The 19183-nt window shown below is 36.2% G+C and overlaps 3 pseudogenes; 2 read left to right on the plus strand and 1 right to left on the minus strand.

Moving 5' to 3' along the window:
- The first annotated feature begins 903 nt into the window (after window positions 1-903).
- Window positions 904-2452, plus strand: LOC120148286 (annotated as a pseudogene).
- Window positions 2453-14306: 11854 nt separating this feature from the next.
- On the plus strand, window positions 14307-16508 carry LOC120148292 (annotated as a pseudogene).
- Window positions 16413-18564, minus strand: LOC120148293 (annotated as a pseudogene).
- Between the last annotated feature and the right edge of the window lie 619 nt (window positions 18565-19183).

Here is a 19183-nt window from a genome sequence, read left to right on the forward strand (position 1 = left end):
GGATTTATAAAGTGGTACTCGTCGTGGGTGGTGGAAGGGTAATGGGTTTGAGACATTATCCGCCCCGCATCCGCCCACCCCACATCCGCCCACCCAACTAAATATCTATTAAATTTTGGATCATTATAAATTTATGTGTAATTTTAGAGACTAATTTATAAATTTTAATATTGTATAATATATAACATATAATTTATCCAAATATTAAGGATATTTAGTCTTTAATTAGGGAAATATTCGGCTCTTTGATTAAACTCATAATCTCACTAACCACGTTACTTTAGTCCATGCTGCCCATCCAAACACAAATTAGCCGTACTATAAGTATTGACATCAAAAGCAGCAGTTTCCATATTCTTTAGCCCCTCAAAACCCATATTAGGCGCACTATGAGCATTAACATCGAAAGCAACACAACAATCCAGCTCTGCGATTACATGCTCCCTACAATCTGTCTCTATAACATTCATAGAGCTACTCTTCTGACAAATTGAAGCATGCGCGGCTACCCCATCACGAACTGTCTGGGAACCAACTCCAACATCCTATTAGTTTGCTGTCAGGCGGGTCTAGATGAGTATGTCGTTAGTGGGTAGTGAGTAGTGGGTGTGAGGATGAATTTAAAAATGTACCCGCTTGGGCGGGTGTGGATTTAAAAATTTGTACCCGTCATGGGTGGTGGACGGGTGATAAATTGAAAAATATTAAGTCGATATGGGGATGGGGGAGGGGTATCCGCACCCGACCCGCCCGTTTGCCATCTCTACCCAACAGCGAAACCACTCTTCGATACACTAAAATTTCCCAACAACTCTGCCTAAAACTTTTCTCATTTTCATCACTTTATATATATAACTTGTTTTTTTTTATTAATCTCTTAAAAATTAGCTAGGGTAATATCCCATGGAAACCCTTCAATTGGTGTTCAGCTTAGCTGCTGCAGTATTTTCTTACTCGATCTGGTTCCATTTCCTAGCCAGGAAGTTAAGCGGTCCACGAGTATGGCCCCTCTAGTCGGTAGCCTGCCGCTTCTTTTCATGAACCGGATGAGAATCCATGATTGGATTGCTAGTAACCTTCGAGCCACAGGTGGTTCAGCCACTTATCAAACGTGCACCATTGCTCTTCCTTTCTTCGCTCGCAAGCAAGGGTTCTACACGGTCACTTGTCACCCCAAAAACATTGAGCACATTCTTCGGACTCGGTTCGATAATTTCCCCAAGGGGCCTACTTGGCAAGCTGCGTTTCATGATCTGTTGGGGAAAGGGATATTCAATAGTGATGGAGAGACGTGGCTCATTCAAAGGAAAACGGCTGCGCTTGAGTTCACAACCAGGACGCTCAGGGTAGCCATGGCTCGATGGGTGAATAGGACCATCAAGAACCGGCTATGGTGTATTTTGGACAAGGCAGCCAATGAGAAGGAATCGGTGGACTTGCAAGACTTGTTGCTTCGGTTAACGTTTGACAACATTTGTGGCCTTACATCTGGTAAGGATCCACAAACACTTTCTCCTGATTTGCCTGAAAATCCATTCGCTACGGCTTTCGACTCTTGCCACCGAAACAACTCTGTATAGGCTTCTTTACCCTGGTTTTCTATGGAGATTGAAGAAGATTTTGGGGATTGGAGCAGAGAAAAGATTAAAGAGTAGCTTAAAAATCGTTGAAAACTACATGAACGGCGCCATTAAAGGACGGAAAGAAGCTCCATCGGATGATTTACTATCCCGTTTCATGAAGAAAAGAGACGTTAAGGGCAATCTCTTCAAAAGCGATGTTCTCCAATGCTTGCTCTAAACTTCGTCCTATCCGGAAGGGATACCTCTTCCGTAGCCCTCATCTGGTTCTTCTGGCTCATCATGAACCACCCAGAGGTCGAACAAAAAGATCATCAACGAAATATCAACGGTTCTCCATAACACACGTGGTCCAGATCACAAGAAATGGCTCGAAGAGGCTTTGTCGTTTGACGAAGCTGACAGATTGGTATATCTCAAAGCAGCATTAACTGAAACGCTTTGTTTGTAACCTTCAGTTCCCCAGGACTTCAAGTACGTAGTCCAAGATGATGTGTTACCAGACGGCACGTTCGTGCCTACCGGCTCAACGGTAACGTATTCGATATATTCGATCGGAAGAACGAAGACTATATGGGGAGAAGATTGCATGGAGTTTAGGCCAGAAAGGTGGTTATAAGAAGATGGTGACAAATTCGAGCCACAGAAAGATGGTTACAACTTCGTGGCATTCAACGCTGGACCAAGGACTTGTTTGGGGAAAGACTTGGCTTACTTGGAAATGAAGTCAGTGGCCTCTGTTGTGCCACTGCGTTACCGCCTTTCTCTGGTTCCAGGACACAGGGTGAAGCAGAAGATGTCTCTCACACTGTTTATGAAGAACGGTCTTCGAGTTTACTTGCAACCCCGTGCACTTGCATAGTCATGGATCCATTAAGAACAACGGGTGATATAAGTAACGTATTTGTTCCATATCAAGTCATATGGGTGAACATATGATTATTTAATAATACTCATACCCAATGATGATTAAAAGAGGTATTATTCGAACAATTACACCTATAAAATATATATACATTTTAATAATTAAAAAATTATAAATAATTATTACTCCTATATTATAATAACTTTTTATTTGTTTCAACATTACATTCTTTCTTTCATTATGCTTTCTTTTATATACTATCCACCACTTATATTAATGTAAATTATAGTAATTATACACCTTTTATAAATATTTATATAATTTATTTTTATTTAATCATCACATTTATCGATATATATATATATATAATTCTTATCCAGCAAAACAACCATCTTTTAAGAGCTGCATGTCAACACACCTTTTCGTCCTACTAGAATTCAAACTCCTAAAGATAGGATAGAATTTTGCTAGGATTCAAAAAATAGGATAGAGTTCTACTATGATTTAAACTCCTAAAGATAGGATCCACAAGCACTATAAATAGCCATTGTAACTCACCATTGTAACACACGATTTATACACAAAACATAGAGGAAAGCACGGGAAGATACAAAGGCAAAGCTATTGTAAAGGATTCGAAAAGGAAATAAAAGGTAGCATTTTCTTTTTTCTTTCTTTTGCATGTGCACGTTATTTTTCTTGAGATTTGGTTCGAATAACCCAAAACGTGGGTTGCGCCGATGACCAAAATGGGTGGGGTTTCGAAGTTTCGAACCTAGATCTACCCCGAGGCTTATTTTTAAAAACCGGTTTGATTTTCGGTTAAAGGAGGGAAAGAGCTTTTTAAAAATCTATATTAGTCCATTTATTTATTATATGGATATTTTATTCATTTATTTTTATTATTCATGTTATTATTATTATATGTATATATATATTAAATTATTTCATTTGATTTTTCACTATATTTTATTATTATTATTATATATATTTCTTTAATATTTTACTTATAAGTCTAATATTACTATATATATATTAAATTATCTTTATCTAGTCGTATATATTTTTATACTTTTAATAGTTTATTTATATACATATTATTAAATATATATTATTAATTATTTATTTGATTATTTCTTTATTTATGTAATATATCTTATAACTTTATAACTTTATATTATTTTTTTATTATTCGTTTTTTTATTATTATTATTATATATTATTATTTTTAAAAACCTTGTGTCTTTATCATTATCATATTAAACATTATATTATACTACTAACCTAGAGGGCCAATTTTTTTGTCTTATTTCTTACTAGAGCCCCCCATTTTCGGTGAATTGGGAGGGTAGCTTTTCTATTTTTAAGTATTTGGTGTACATATAGCTTATTTATTTTATTAATACTTGATATATATATATATTTATATTTTTCCTTTTTCAAATATTACTATATATAATTATTACTTTACTATTTTTTCTTATCTTACTTACTTATTTTATTTATTTTATTTTTCCCTTGTATCTTATTTGTTTTATTTACCTTGTTTATCTAACACATTTCTCGATTTTTTTTCAAATCAATCAAGGGTAAGTAATTAGGATCGAAACTTTACCTTTTAATTTAACTTGTTATTTTTCTTAATTAAGACAACTGGAAATTACGTAGTATCGAAAGGGCGGTTCAAGGGTGCTAATCCTTCCTTGACCGTAACCGACTCCCGAACCCGACATATTTCTGGTAAGACGCAGATCAGGTAAGAAATAGGGTATCCGATCAACCCATTTATTTTTAAATAAATGATCGGTGGCGACTCCAATCCACATTTTTCAAGTCGAAGCCCAATTCCGGGGCCCAACCGAAAGACGGTTGCGACAGCTTGGCGACTCCGCTGGGGACCGTAAGTGAGTCAGGCTAAGGTAATTTCCAGTTGTTTTTTTAATGAAAAGGGTAAGTTTAAATTTTAAGGTAACATTTCGATCCTTATTGCTTACTTTTGATTATATTTTCGAAGTAAATAGTTGTACTGACCGTTTTTAATGATTTCAGCCCTTAAAGATTTTTCATCTAAAGGCTCTATACCCGAGCTCCGAACCCTATTTAAGTGGGGGTGAAAGCGACGCCTTCGTGTGAATTTATTCTCCGTATGGGCCTAGCAAGTAACCTTCGGGATTCATATACCTTATACCTTCGTGTGAATTTATTCTCCGTATGGGCATAAGGGAATGTTTCCTCTCGAGTTTAACTTAGTCCACACAAGCCTGTGATGGGTTTAGGACTAAGGGTCTGGCAAGCCCAAGGGGGCACCAGCAAGGAGAACTCGGGTACCATTTTTTAGCACCTAAACCGGGAGACCATGGAGAATTAGAGCCCACCCCAAAACCTCATTTCAAACCCTAGGCTGCTTTGTTTCCTGCTTTAGTTTCTGTTCAAAGCATGCGAACTAGACAAATATGCGGTTAGGATTTGTTTGAAAGTAGCATGCGGGATAGAGATCATGTCCGGGTAGGAATAATAAGCATGTGGGGTAGATATCATGTGGGGTAGGACTTTCATTTTTATGATCGTTTTTTATTATTTTTTTCACCTCACTAACTCTTTTCATCTTTCTTTTATTTTATTTTATTTTATTTTCATCACTTGCATCATAAAAGAGGTCATTGATCCACTAAAACGTGTTTGTTAAAATTTGAATAATCTGAATCCATGGACAAAGGTGTTGTAATACAAGAGATTAAAAACCCCGAGGTACGACTATGGTCCGAGAAGACTCAAAGTGAAAAGGGAGATAGTCTTCAAGGAAGCTATGTGTCAGAGTTGGTTCGCTACACCCCCATCAGCCTAAAACAGAATAATGTGCAAAGAACTTCGAGACATCTGAGATAGTTGGAAGAATGATCGGAAACAGAAGTTCAGTCAGCGGTATGGTGACATTGTATTTTTGCTTCATGTTAAGACCGATGAGCCCTTAATCAGAGTCTTGGTTCAATTTTGGAACCTAGGATACAGTTGCTTCACTTTTAACCAGGAGGACATGGTACCCTACCATCGAGGAGTATACTACACTATTGCACTGTGAAAGCATTAAACTGGAGCGAGCCTACATCAAACACATCAAGAGTGAGCCTTTCAAGAACGGGCTGGCTAAGATTGCAGGAGTTGATGAAAAATGGGTGACTGACCGACTCCGAAACAAAGGTAACGGGCAAGGAATTGAGTGGATCCACATAAGGGAACTAATGAAGGACCACCCTGATGAATGGAAGACTATAGACCTTTTTGCACTAGGTCTGGATGGCTTGATCATCTTTCCAAAGGTTTTGGGATGCATTGACGCAGCCGTGGTGGAACTGTTTGAGCAACTTCCGAAACGAGTCAACCCAGCACCGACCATCTCAGCCGAGACCTTTTGGTCTCTCAACCATTACCGAAGAGCTGGCGGAGGTAGATTCATTGGATGTGTTCAGTTCCTTCAAGTATGGATTCACATCCACTTCTGGAAGACTAATGGGGTTGCCTACTGTAGATTTAGCACTACGTATTCACCTTTGAGAGAGTTCATCACCATGACATGACATGAAGGCGCTTTAAAAGAGAAATGGATGAAAGTCTTCACTCATCTTCAGGACCGGGATATTACCTGGAGAGCCCCCTGGTTGTTCCTCAGTGATGTTCTTTTCAAGTGTGGGAATTCTGACACTATGACCCTATTTGGACTTTGAGGTGCAGTTGGGTATGCTCCGTTGTTGGCACTTAGACAGTATGGGGCACATCAGTTTCTCCCAGCAACATATGGATTATCTATATCAGAGTTTATGTATCACAGTGACAGTTATAAGAAGATGATCAAAGAAGCAGTCGAGTCATGGAAGAAAGTATCTCGGATGGATGTCTAGAAGATTTAGTCCGAACATACCTTTTATTGTTTTTTATATCTCTTACAAGATAAAACATTTTTGTCTGAATAAGGATTATTTATAATAATGGACACTTTTCTGGATCAATGCCTCGAACATTTCATGCATTCTTGCATTTTGCATTTTTGCCTTTTTGCATTTTCATCTACAATTTTAAGCATTTTCACAAACATGAAATTAAGTCATGAAGGACTCGATGAAGCGAATTTAACCACATGGAAGCAAGATTGTAACATTAAAGAGCCTAATTAGCTGATGATAGGACAAAGCCGACCATGATGATCTAAGAAAAGAATCCTCGTATCCTAAGGACTACGATGTTGAAGCTGTTAGCTGTTACCACATAAGAAGCCCCAAACATTCCTCTGAGAACTATAAGGCACTTGTCGAAGGGGGCATGGCATATACCATTTGCACTTAGAGGATTGTTTTGTTTGAACACGTCTTTGATCTTTCATGTTTACTTAATCTTTTAAAGGATTGAATTTATGTTACTTTCTAAAGTGGAGCAATTGAACAAATTTCAATCTTTAGTTCTTCGAATATTAAATGAATTAAGGATTCTTTTAATTCTTCAAGAATTATAGATTTTTGACATATGGCAAGATTAGACCTTTCTTACCCTGTCTCAAACCCCATAATAAAATATATTGATTCTTTGCCCAAAACAACTCGTGGTCATTACCAAAAGATGAAATTTTGACATTACCTCTTTTTGAAATTCTTGAACATTGTCTTTATCTTTTTGATACACTCATACCTTTCTTTGAGTCAATAAGATCACACCACTGTCTCTTTTAGACTCAAAAATAGCCTTTCTTACCATTAAAACCCAAGGCATTGAGTTGTTCATTTTAACATGAGCATTCTTCTAAAGAACCAACTTGGGGCATCTCGCGGGGAGCCTGAACATTGAGACATCAAGGAGCAAAAAAATAATCCATTCGAAATAATTCTATCACGCATTAACTACACTGTTTTCATGTGAAGAAAATTAATCCTGAAAATCTATCCCCCTTGGGATACCTCTTCTGTGAGGACTTCCATGTATGAAATGATGAACGACTTTCTTTCTTTATCCCTTTACAACAGGAGAAAATATATATCCCTTGTGTCCCCTTTTGAGCCTGTAGTATTTTTCTTCTGATTCAACCCTAACCAAGGATCACCCTCCACATTGGGGGGCAAGGTAGAAGAAATTTGCTCACATGAGTGAAGACATCAATCAAAAGGAGACACCAAAAGGTGGACCAAATGGCAAGTGCGAAGATCCAATCAAGAACAAAAAAGAAAAGAAGCAAAAAAGCAAAAAAAAAACAAAGAAAAAGAGAAACAAGAACAAAAGGAAAAAAAAACAAAAATCAAAAAGAAAAAGGGACAAAAAGCACATGCAAAGATTCCCTAAAGACAAATGGCACATCAAGCTTCAAACTATGAGATTGATCAAGCACAATCATTCCCGAATCTCTGAATCACTTCACTCGAAGATCATGGAACATCCAGAGAAAATCCAGAGAAACACATATGAGCAGATCCAAATTGAACAAGACAGAATTGAAGGCATCAGAATGAATTGATCCTTGGTTCAACACCCTGAAACACTTGTTTGGGCCTATTTATCCTTTTCTTTCATAACCATGAGCCTTGGCCTACATTACGTGCCTTAAAAGTCCTTTCTAATCATACATGGATTTCTAAACAGAAGAGACTATCTTCAGATTTCATCCCGCCCATCAGGATTAATCTTTGTTTGCAAAAAAAAAACAATGTAATTAATGTATGGTAGAGAAAAATAACAAAGGGGGGTTCAAGACGTAAATCCTGAATAACGTCTTGAAACCAAAGGAGGATTCGAGTTGAAAACCTGAAAAGGCGGCTCGAATATAAAAATTGTGCAACTGAGGCGATCACACAAATTACTTGATAAGGCATCGCACAATCCGAGTGTGACAACGAAGGTTGGGAGTCAGAGAACACTTCCAGTAGAGAAGTATGCAAGCTACCCCATCAATCCTTTGAGCATCAAATACCAAACCTTTGAGCATCAAATGCCAAACCTTTGACCAAACACAATGACCTGAAACTTTTTATCCTTTCTTTACTTGACCATCTCTCAAAGATAGCTTTGATCTTGACACTTGTCGAATAGCTATAATTTATTGAAGGATTAACATTGTAATTAATTCTTTGATATCCAATGAACTCTAGTTTTATGATTCGTCTCAATTGTAAAACCGTGAAAGGGGCAATATTTTTAAAACTTGGGATTAAACATTTTTTGAAACTCTTTTAATTGATATTAAAAGAGAAAGAAAAACATTTTTTTTAAACAAGACAGTCTCCCTAGAGTGGATCTTGGTAAATGACATGTGACTCTCAAACACAAAGCACATGCTTAGAATCAATGATGAAGCAAGAAATGAGGAACATTTGGGGCATCTTTGAAAATTCAACATGAAATATTGGGGCATTTTTTTGGGCATCTTTGGGGATTCAACATCCTAATGCGAATTATCAGGCCTTTTTCAAGAGATAAAATATAACCAATTCATGTTATATGCATCTTATGCATACATTTTAGAGCATCATTTTTTCCCCACATACATAATTTTTGCAGCTTTTAGAGTCAAGTTTCAACTTCATGATGAAGGATACTCGATTCAAAAGAACCTTTAAAGATTGATGTTGGTTGCTTAACTCAGCAGCAAGAAGCTACACTTCAACCGATTTGACATATTGAAAGATCGACAGATCTTAGAATCAACTTCAGACGAGTTCGAGAGATAATTCAGAACCGATCCAGTTCGCATTTACAAGTTGGATTTCAACTTCACGACGAAGGATATCCAATTCCTGGCTCAACTTCACGACGAAGGGGCCACCCACGATTTCAACTTCACGACGAAGGGAATCGTGCTCACCATTGTCTCTCTTGAGACAGTTTCCCTTGAAACAAACTTTGTCTCTGTTGAGACAGTTTCCCTTGAAACAAAATTTTTTCTCCCTTGAGACAGTTTCTCTTGAAACATAAACATTGAAAACATTTCCCTTGAAATGAGTTTTGTCTCTCTTGAGATAGTTTCCCTTGAAACAAAATTCCGTCTCCATTGAGACAGTTTCTCTTGAAACATAAACATTGAAAACATTTCCCTTGAAATGAATTTTGTCTCTCTTGAGATAGTTTCCCTTGAAACAAAATTTTGTCTCCCTTGAGACAGTTTCTCTTGAAACATAAACATTGAAAACATTTCCCTTGAAATGAATTCCGTCTCTCTTGAGATAGTTTCTCTTGAAACATAAACATTGAAAACATTTCCCTTGAAATGAATTTCGTCTCTCTTGAGACAGTTTCTCTTGAAACAAAATTTTGTCTCCCTTGAGACAGTTTTCTCTTGAAGCATCATCTTTGAATATGTTTTCTTTGGAACTAATTTCATCTCCCGTGAGACAATTTCTTTTGGAACTAAGTTTTGTCTCTCTTGAGACAGTTTTTCTTAAAACAAAATTTTGTCTACCTTAAGGCCGTTTCCCTTGAAACAACAAATATCTTTGAGATCGTTTCCCTTGAAACAAGTTCTGTCTCTTTTGAGACAATTTCTCTTGAAGCATCATCTGAACCGTTACACTCAGCTCAGGCACATACTTGAGATGGTCGAGAAGCATTTCTCAAATCAAAAATAGAATGTGCACATCAAATTTGAACATTTGAAGAATTCAAGATCAGGGATCAAAATTTGAAGATTCAAGAATCAAGATTCCAGACAGGCAACTAGAGATCGAGATTTCTCTCCAGAGCCCCAAGATAACATATGTTGCATATGCATTTTAGGCACACCTAAGAGCATTGCATCCATAGCATCACATATATGCATAACTTTTTCAGGTTTTAGCTAGAGTCAATTTCAACTTCGCGGCGAAGGATATTGAACTCAAAGCGACACAATTTGTTCGAGAGTGGATTTCAACTTCACGACGAAGGATATCTAGCTCGAAGCCAAACTTCACAATAAAGGGGTCTCCACGGTTTCAACTTCACGGCGAAGGAAATTGTGTCCACCCGCAACATACAATACTTGGATTTCAACTTCACGACGAAGGATATTCAAGTCAAGGCTCAACTTCACAACGAAGGGGCCATCCGCGATTTCAACTCCACGACGGAGGATATCGTGGCACTCGAGACAACGCAAGTTCAACTTCACGACGAAGGGACCGCTGCTTGTCAACAACAACTTCTCAATTTCAGAGCCAATTTCAACTTCACAACGAAGGATATTGGACTTCAGACAACGCAAGTTCAACTTCACGACGAAGGGACCGCTGCTTGTCAACAACAACTTCCCAATCGCAGAGCCAATTTCAACTTCACAACGAAGGATATTGGACTCCAGACAATGCAAGTTCAACTTCACGATGAAGGGACCGCTGCTTGTCAACAACAACTTCCCAATCTCAGAGCCAATTTCAACTTCACAACGAAGGATATTGGACTCCAGACAACGCAAGTTCAACTTCACGACGAAGGGACCGCTGCTTGTCAACAAAATTTCATTCAGATTCAATTTCAACTTCACGACGGAGGATATTGGACTCTGAACAATGCTACTTACTTGGATTTCAACTTCACGACGAAGGATATCCAATTTCAGGCTCAACTTCACGACGAAGGGAATCGTGCACACAAGCATCATTCATCTTTAGATTGGATTTCAACTTCACGGCGAAGGATATCCAAATCAAAAAGGGAGTATATGTCAACAAAGACCTTCGAGTTCCACTACGCTCAGCTCCAAGGCACATCATTTACAGCATAACTCAATGCTAGAAGGGTTATCTGCCATCAAAATTGTCGAGTTCGATTCCATTCAGCTCGATGACACATCAATCGCACTACTTTCCGGTTGCAGTCGATGTTTTCAAGTCGAGAAGAGGACCTGGGTTAACCGTGCCTTAGTGACAAGCAACCATTTTCAAACAAAAGCTATATGTCAATGAAGATTTCTGAGTTCGATTCCGATCCAAGGTCTTTAAACCGAGAAGAAGACCGAAGGGCAACGAGAAGCCACGTTCTGAACTCGGCTTCACGACGGAGGAGTCATCCGTAACTCAATTCGACAGGGAGTTATTGAAACATCAGAGTCAATTTTCAACTCCACCGAACGAAAAGTGTGTCTTTTAATCTTTGCCCTATCCCCGTTACACGACTATGGGCAAAGAGGGGCAGCTGTCAACACACCTTTTCGTCCTACTAGAATTCAAACTCCTAAAGATAGGATAGAATTTTGCTAGGATTCAAAAAATAGGATAGAGTTCTACTATGATTTAAACTCCTAAAGATAGGATCCACAAGCACTATAAATAGCCATTGTAACTCACCATTGTAACACACGATTTATACACAAAACATAGAGGAAAGCACGGGAAGATACAAAGGCAAAGCTATTGTAAAGGATTCGAAAAGGAAATAAAAGGTAGCATTTTCTTTTTTCTTTCTTTTGCATGTGCACGTTATTTTTCTTGAGATTTGGTTCGAATAACCCAAAACGTGGGTTGCGCCGATGACCAAAATGGGTGGGGTTTCGAAGTTTCGAACCTAGATCTACCCCGAGGCTTATTTTTAAAAACCGGTTTGATTTTCGGTTAAAGGAGGGAAAGAGCTTTTTAAAAATCTATATTAGTCCCTTTATTTATTATATGGATATTTTATTCATTTATTTTTATTATTCATGTTATTATTATTATATGTATATATATATTAAATTATTTTCATTTGATTTTTCACTATATTTATTATTATTATTATATATATTTCTTTAATATTTTACTTATAAGTCTAATATTACTATATATATATAAATTATCTTTATCTAGTCGTATATATTTTTATACTTTTAATAGTTTATTTATATACATATTATTAAATATATATATTATTAATTATTTTTATTTGATTATTTCTTTATTTATGTAATATCTTATAACTTTATAACTTTATATTTTTTTTTATTATTTCGTTTTTTTTTTATTATTATTATATTATTATTTTTTAAAAACCTTGTGTCTTTATCATTATCATTATTAAACATTATATTATACTACTAACCTAGAGGGCCAATTTTTTTGTCTTATTTCTTACTAGAGCCCCCCATTTTCGGTGAATTGGGAGGGTAGCTTTTCTATTTTTAAGTATTTGGTGTACATATATAGCTTATTTATTTTATTAATACTTTGATATATATATATATATATATATATATATATATATATTTATATTTTTCCTTTTTTCAAATATTACTATATAATTATTACTTTACTATTTTTTCTTATCTTACTTACTTATTTATTTATTTATTTTTCCCTTGTATCTTATTTGTTTTCTTTACCTTGTTTATCTAACACATTTCTCGATTTTTTTTCAAATCAATCAAGGGTAAGTAATTAGGATCGAAACTTTACCTTTTAATTTAACTTGTTATTTTTCTTAATTAAGACAACTGGAAATTACGTAGTACCGAAAGGGCGGTTCAAGGGTGCTAATCCTTCCTTGACCGTAACCGACTCCCGAACCCGACATATTTCTGGTAAGACGCAGATCAGGTAAGAAATAGGGTATCCGATCAACCCATTTATTTTTAAATAAATGATCGGTGGCGACTCCAATCCACATTTTTCAAGTCGAAGCCCAATTCCGGGGCCCAACCGAAAGACGGTTGCGACACTGCACTATTATATTCTATTATTCAACACATTAATCAAATGATGATACAAACGAAATCAATACTTACATCTATAATACTCTATCACATCACCTTTTTTCTTATCTATAGAAGAGACTATTCAATTAATTCATATTTAAAGCTCATATATTAAATTTAATGAAAGACAAAAGCTTTATCATAATTCAAGAATTTTACAACTATTTTCTTAAACATTTTGGGTTTCTTTTTGGACCAAATAGGTACATGTATATATTTTAACCAATTTGTATTAAAAATCAAATTCATATACCTATTTGAATTAAAAATAATAATTTATATCAATAAAAAATACCAATTTAATCTTTAAAATCAAATTCAATTATCTGATTATATAAACAACAAATACCAATTTAACTACTCTTTAATAAACATGGGTATTACTCGAAACTATTTATTTTTTTACAAAATAATAAATATAAACTAAGGGATTAAAAGTAAACTAGTAATACTTTATCACACGTGAAATAAATATTTTATATAAATATATATATATTTTATTTTTTTTAACAATAATTATATTTATAATTATAAAAAAAAATCGTATATAATCGAATTTCGTGTAGAACTGATCTTTAAATGAATACTTTTTTAATTATTCTATTTAAAGATTGTAAACAATAAAGAAATAATAATAATTAATAAAATATTTAAATGAAATTTTAACTAAATTGAAATTCGATTACTTGATGATATAGGTTTGATTCAATTACTAAAATAAAAATAAGAAAATACTCCCCCTTTCTGAATCGGTTAAAATTCGATCATTTAAAATATATTTTATAACATTATTTAAATAATAAATTGATTACTTTTTATGAAATTATAGCTTGTCGTATAATGTCGGTAGATGCTGCCCCGTGCCCTAATTATTCTAGTAGGGAAATTTCTTGAACAAGAAGGATTATTTCTTCTTGAAAAAGAAAATGCTACCAAGTATGAAATTAAATATTGAAGTATTAAATTGAGATAAGAGAAAGTTTAAGTTTTAAATTAAATATAAATATCAAAGAATATATTAACACATTCATTGATAAACTTTGAGTTTATAATTTATTTCCATATTTCTGAGTTTCAGAATTAATTAATAATTAAATTCTAAGAAATTAATTATACAGAGGAATATGATGTTATAAAGAAATGCATATCGAGATATATGTAGCTTTATTCTTCTATGCCCCCACTCTTACAATACCATCTTCCTTTCATGATTCCCTCCAACGCCTCCCTTTCTCTATCTGTTAGCGACGCAATTGACCGCTTGATGGCCTGAAAACTATATCCAGAAAGGTATCTCCTCCAGACTTTGCTATCAAACTTCTCTTTAATTCTCTCAGTGTCTCTATCAATGGTGAAAACCAATATCGGGTCATTCCTCGATAAGTTCCTTTCTATCTTCATCCTTCTTCTCCACCTTGGCTGCTTCGTTTTCAACGCCGCCCAAAAGCAAACCAAGAAACGCAAATCCGCACCTCTTTCTCCTAATTCTCACAAGCACCGCAAACCTCTTTCCTCCACCTGGACTTTCCTCAAACGTATCTTTTCTTCTACTTTTAAACCCAACTGCAAATACGCCATCCAAACCCACTCAGCAACCACCCCGGTGTTAACCTCCGCAAGAAACTCCCAACAATCCCTTGTCTCCATGGTTATACCCCCCCCCCCGAGGCTCTTTTATCAGATTTGGACATCCCTCATCAAATACAATCTGGGTCTTGTCCAGAATCCGACATCTCATCGGACTGTCCCTTTTTCCCTCTACGTAATGATATCTTCCCATGCACAGCTTGCCGTGAGATTTTCCAGAAACCCCATTTTCTCGAACAACACCAAGCAACCAAGCACGCCGTGTCAGAACTCACTGATGGGGATTCAGGCAACAACATAGTTCGGATCATATTTAAAACCGGCTGGACCGACAAAGTTAAGAACCCTGAAATCCACCGTATTTTGAAGATCCATAACAGCCCAAAGATTCTAACGAAGTTCGAAGAATACAGAGAGTTCGTCAAAGCGAAGGCCGCGAGGAACGGTGCGATAGGGAGGCGAGACGAGAGGTGCATAGCTGACGGGAACGAGCTGTTGAGATTCAACTGCTCAACTTTCATGTGTGATTTGGGACTTAACGGGAGTTCAAGCATCTGTACTCAACAGTACTGCAACGTTTGTGGGATAATCAAGTCTGGTTTTTCACAAAAAATGGATGGAATCTCCACGCTATCCACGAGCTGGAGAGCGCACATGGCGATCCCCGAGGATGTAGAGGAAGAATTCAAGTTCATGAACTTGAAACGGGCCATGCTTGTCTGTCGGGTCGTGGCGGGTCGGGTTGGATTAGAAGGGGAAGAAATAGACAAGGAAACCGGAGCGTTTGACTCGGTGATCGGAAGGGCAGGAAGTGGGGCATATCCCAGGCTTGATGAGGAAGAGTTGTTGGTCTTCAATCCAAGGGCGGTGCTGCCTTGCTTTATCATTGCGTACTGTTTAAGTGTGAGGAAGAATTCCATTTTAATTATGCATTGTTTTATTCATTCTGTTTTCCTAAATATATTTAGAAATCTAATTGTAAATAAAAAGCTTGATAAACAAATTCTGATATACAAATAGTGCTTTCAATCATTCAGGTTGGCAGAAACAACTGGGGTCGAGCTATAGAAAATAAGGGTACCGATTGATTTATTCCATCTTTCTAGCAGAAGTTAAAGCAAGGAATTATGGCCCAGTACTTTAGCTACACCTATGTTCTGCATTCTTTTCTTTTCTTTGGTCCCACACGTTGTATTTAAAATTTTAAAGGGAAACTCTGATAAGTTTATTTGGATCATCAAGCTCAGTTAGTATAATACAAGGTTCTTAATTTTGAGGTCGTGAGATCGAATCTCACGGAGGATATTTCATAATTCGGAGGTCTCCTACGAAAGTTGTTCTCAATCTGGTGTTAGGGATAACCTACTATCTTACCTCACCTTACTCCATACATATAGGAAAAATGAACATCCATTTCTTTTTTAAAAGTTTGATTATTATTGTTGTTTCTATAATATTAAATAAATTGTTTTATTTAAAAGTTATGAATTATAAATAATTTAAATATTGTATGTAATATATAAATATTGGTTACTGTGTTTTGGGCCAATTCAAGCCAACTCAAACAAATCCATGCCCAGTTCTGTGACCTTTACCAATGTGTTATGTGCTTGTAGGGTTGGCAAAGGAGGGCAAAACTTTTTTTGATATGATGGCACCAGTTTATGGTATTGCACCTGAGATCCAGCACTATTCTTGCATGGTTGATATACTCGGTCGCGCAGGCCTTTTGGAAGAAGCTGTTGAATTCATCGAGAAAATGCCAATACTCCCTAGTGATTCTGTATGATGACCTCTGTTTGGGGCTTGTCAAATTCAAGGAGATATTGAGCTTGCTGAGCTAGCTTTTAGCCGTTTACTTGAGTTGGATCCTGAAAATAATGGAGCATATGTTCTTTTATCTAATGTATATGCCGAAACTGGGAAATGGGATGGTGTTGCCAGATTAAGGAAACACATGAATTGACTGGACTAAAGAAAGAGCAAGGTTGTGGCAGAATTGAGGTCATTCATGAATTTCTGGCAGGAGATGTCATCCTCTTTCCAAGGAGATATACTCGGTTGCTAAGCTTATTGGTGAATAGTATATCGGCCATGAAACATTTACTTTGAAAGAAGATATTAGTAACAAAGCTTAGGATAGATCCAGGCCAACGTCATCATGACTCTCTAAAACCAGAGATGCACCATGCACCGTACAAGTGAAGGTTAAAAACATCTCCGCACATAAAAGCATTCTTATTTATCTCACTTGATCTTCATGATATGATCTCTCCTCGTCGATGAGAGGATGAATTCCAGTTGTAGCCTGACCATTTCTCACCACCTCTCTTATCACGATATCTCTTGGATCGGATTCTGATTCATTCTTTAAGGACCTTTTTTCTCGTCTCCTGTCATGATCTCCGTTAGGCCTTGGCTCAAACTCATCATCGCCGTGCCTTCTTGATCTTTTTCATCCTTCCTATGCTGATCTACTGACCTTGGCTCAAAGCCGCCGTCATCGTGCCTTCTATATCTTTTTCCTTCCCTTTTGCACTGATCATCATCTTTATGTTGTCTTGATCTCCTATCTTCACCGCCATTATAATCTTCTCTAGATGTTGGCCAACATCTTTATCATTGTAACTTCTAGATCTCTTGCCTTCTCTCCCATCACATTTCTCTGAGGCCTTCTCATTGCCCCTTGCTGATCGAAAACCTTCTTGAACTGCTCGCTCCTGCACGCCAAAACCCTTTTCACTTTTTTTTGAACCCTCAAATTTGTCATTTCCCCATCTCGAGCTTTTATCCTGAGGACCCCAACCGGTGTTTGTAGCTCTCTCGGCACAAAACAGAGAAATTTATAAATAGCAGAAACATAAAAGACTGGGCATGAGCAAATTTACTATCTAGCATGACCAATGAATTCTTTCGATACAGTGCTCGTTCATGATTACTGTGAAATGGCCATCCAAATTAGTTACATGTATCAAAAAGCAATGCCAAGTGGAAATGTATCTTACTTGCTCATCATGTGAAAATTTACATCCTGTGCCTCGGCTACATTCACCTCTCTGGAAAGCGTAACAAACCCCTCGGGCCTCCCTCTTCTTTTGTTCTTCCTCTTCCTCTTCTTCTTCTTTCTTCTTATACTTTTCGGCATGATCAACCCTTACAATTCGACCCAAAATCTGTGCCCCGTCAAGGTTATCTTCAATGCCAAAAAGAATATCCTAATTACATTATTTTCCTCATTCTTTATAATATATATCAGATTCGGACATTTGAAGAGAGATGAACCCTAACCTACAGCAAGAATTGCACTTCTCTGATCCTCATAAGCAAGAAATGCAAAGCCTTTCGATTTCACAGTACCCTTATCTCTAACAAGATTGAAGTCTACAACTTCTCCGTATCAGATAAAAATAAATAAATATTCAAGTCAGATGCTGATGAGGTAAATTTAGACCAGTGGAGAAATACAACGTGGGGAAAATAAAAGGAAACTTGAGAAAGAGAACGTACTGTGCAAAAACAGCGAGTAGATCACCTTCGGTGAGGTCATACGGAAGACCACCAACAAAGACGTAAGCGGAATCTTTGTACTTGGCGTGCCATGATGCTTCCTCCGATATTCCTAAATCTGCTTCTTTTGCGTTGATGTTCTGTAATCGCTTCACTAACGTTAATGGATTCATGGTTTCCCCTTTTCAACCAAAAACCCTAATTCCGATGCTTGAATCTTAGCACACTTGGAGGGAGGGAGGGGGTTGATCTACCTCGTTTTGTAAATGGAGCTGATTCTGACTTTTCAGAGTTGAGACGAGACGGTGAAATAGAGAATCAGGCCTAATAGATCATCGTGTGTATCGTGTGTCTGAACTGCCCAAGTTCTTATCCTATTAGCTACCAGTGATTTGTCTTATCATACAAATTGGTACCTGAACTTCATTTTTTTTTAAATTGATAACTCTTATAATGTATCTAATTTAATAAAGAATTATCAATTGGTACATTATAATATGATATATCAACAATCAATCAGATTGTGATTTATCATACTTAATGATGTCAATTTTTGTTCTCAGTGAATACCAACCACAATAATAATTTAATTACATGTTAAGATTAAAAGTCATCGTAAATACTAATTTTTAAAAATTATCAAGATCAAATATCACTTTTAAAAAAGTTACAAAATTTATATGCTCATTTCATTTGTATAATAAACTTATATTTTCAATTCATTTTTCATATATATTTTATTTTTAGAACCATGGTTAATAGATCAAAATATATTTTTGTTTTCTAATAAAGAGTGCCACATGGCATTAATTTTTTATCACTCAGAAAACTTATTTGATAATATATAAAATAATAAAAGAATGTGTGATTAGATCGTCTACAAATCTATTTGTTGTTATATGGTTATAATCATTTTTTTAATTATTAATATTATATTATAAATTAATTGTTTAAATTTACGCTCTTTAAAAT

Source organism: Hibiscus syriacus, unplaced genomic scaffold (genome assembly GCF_006381635.1).
Source record: "Hibiscus syriacus cultivar Baekdansim isolate YM2019G1 unplaced genomic scaffold, ASM638163v2 tig00110956_pilon, whole genome shotgun sequence".
Classification (NCBI taxonomy): Eukaryota; Viridiplantae; Streptophyta; class Magnoliopsida; order Malvales; family Malvaceae; genus Hibiscus; species Hibiscus syriacus.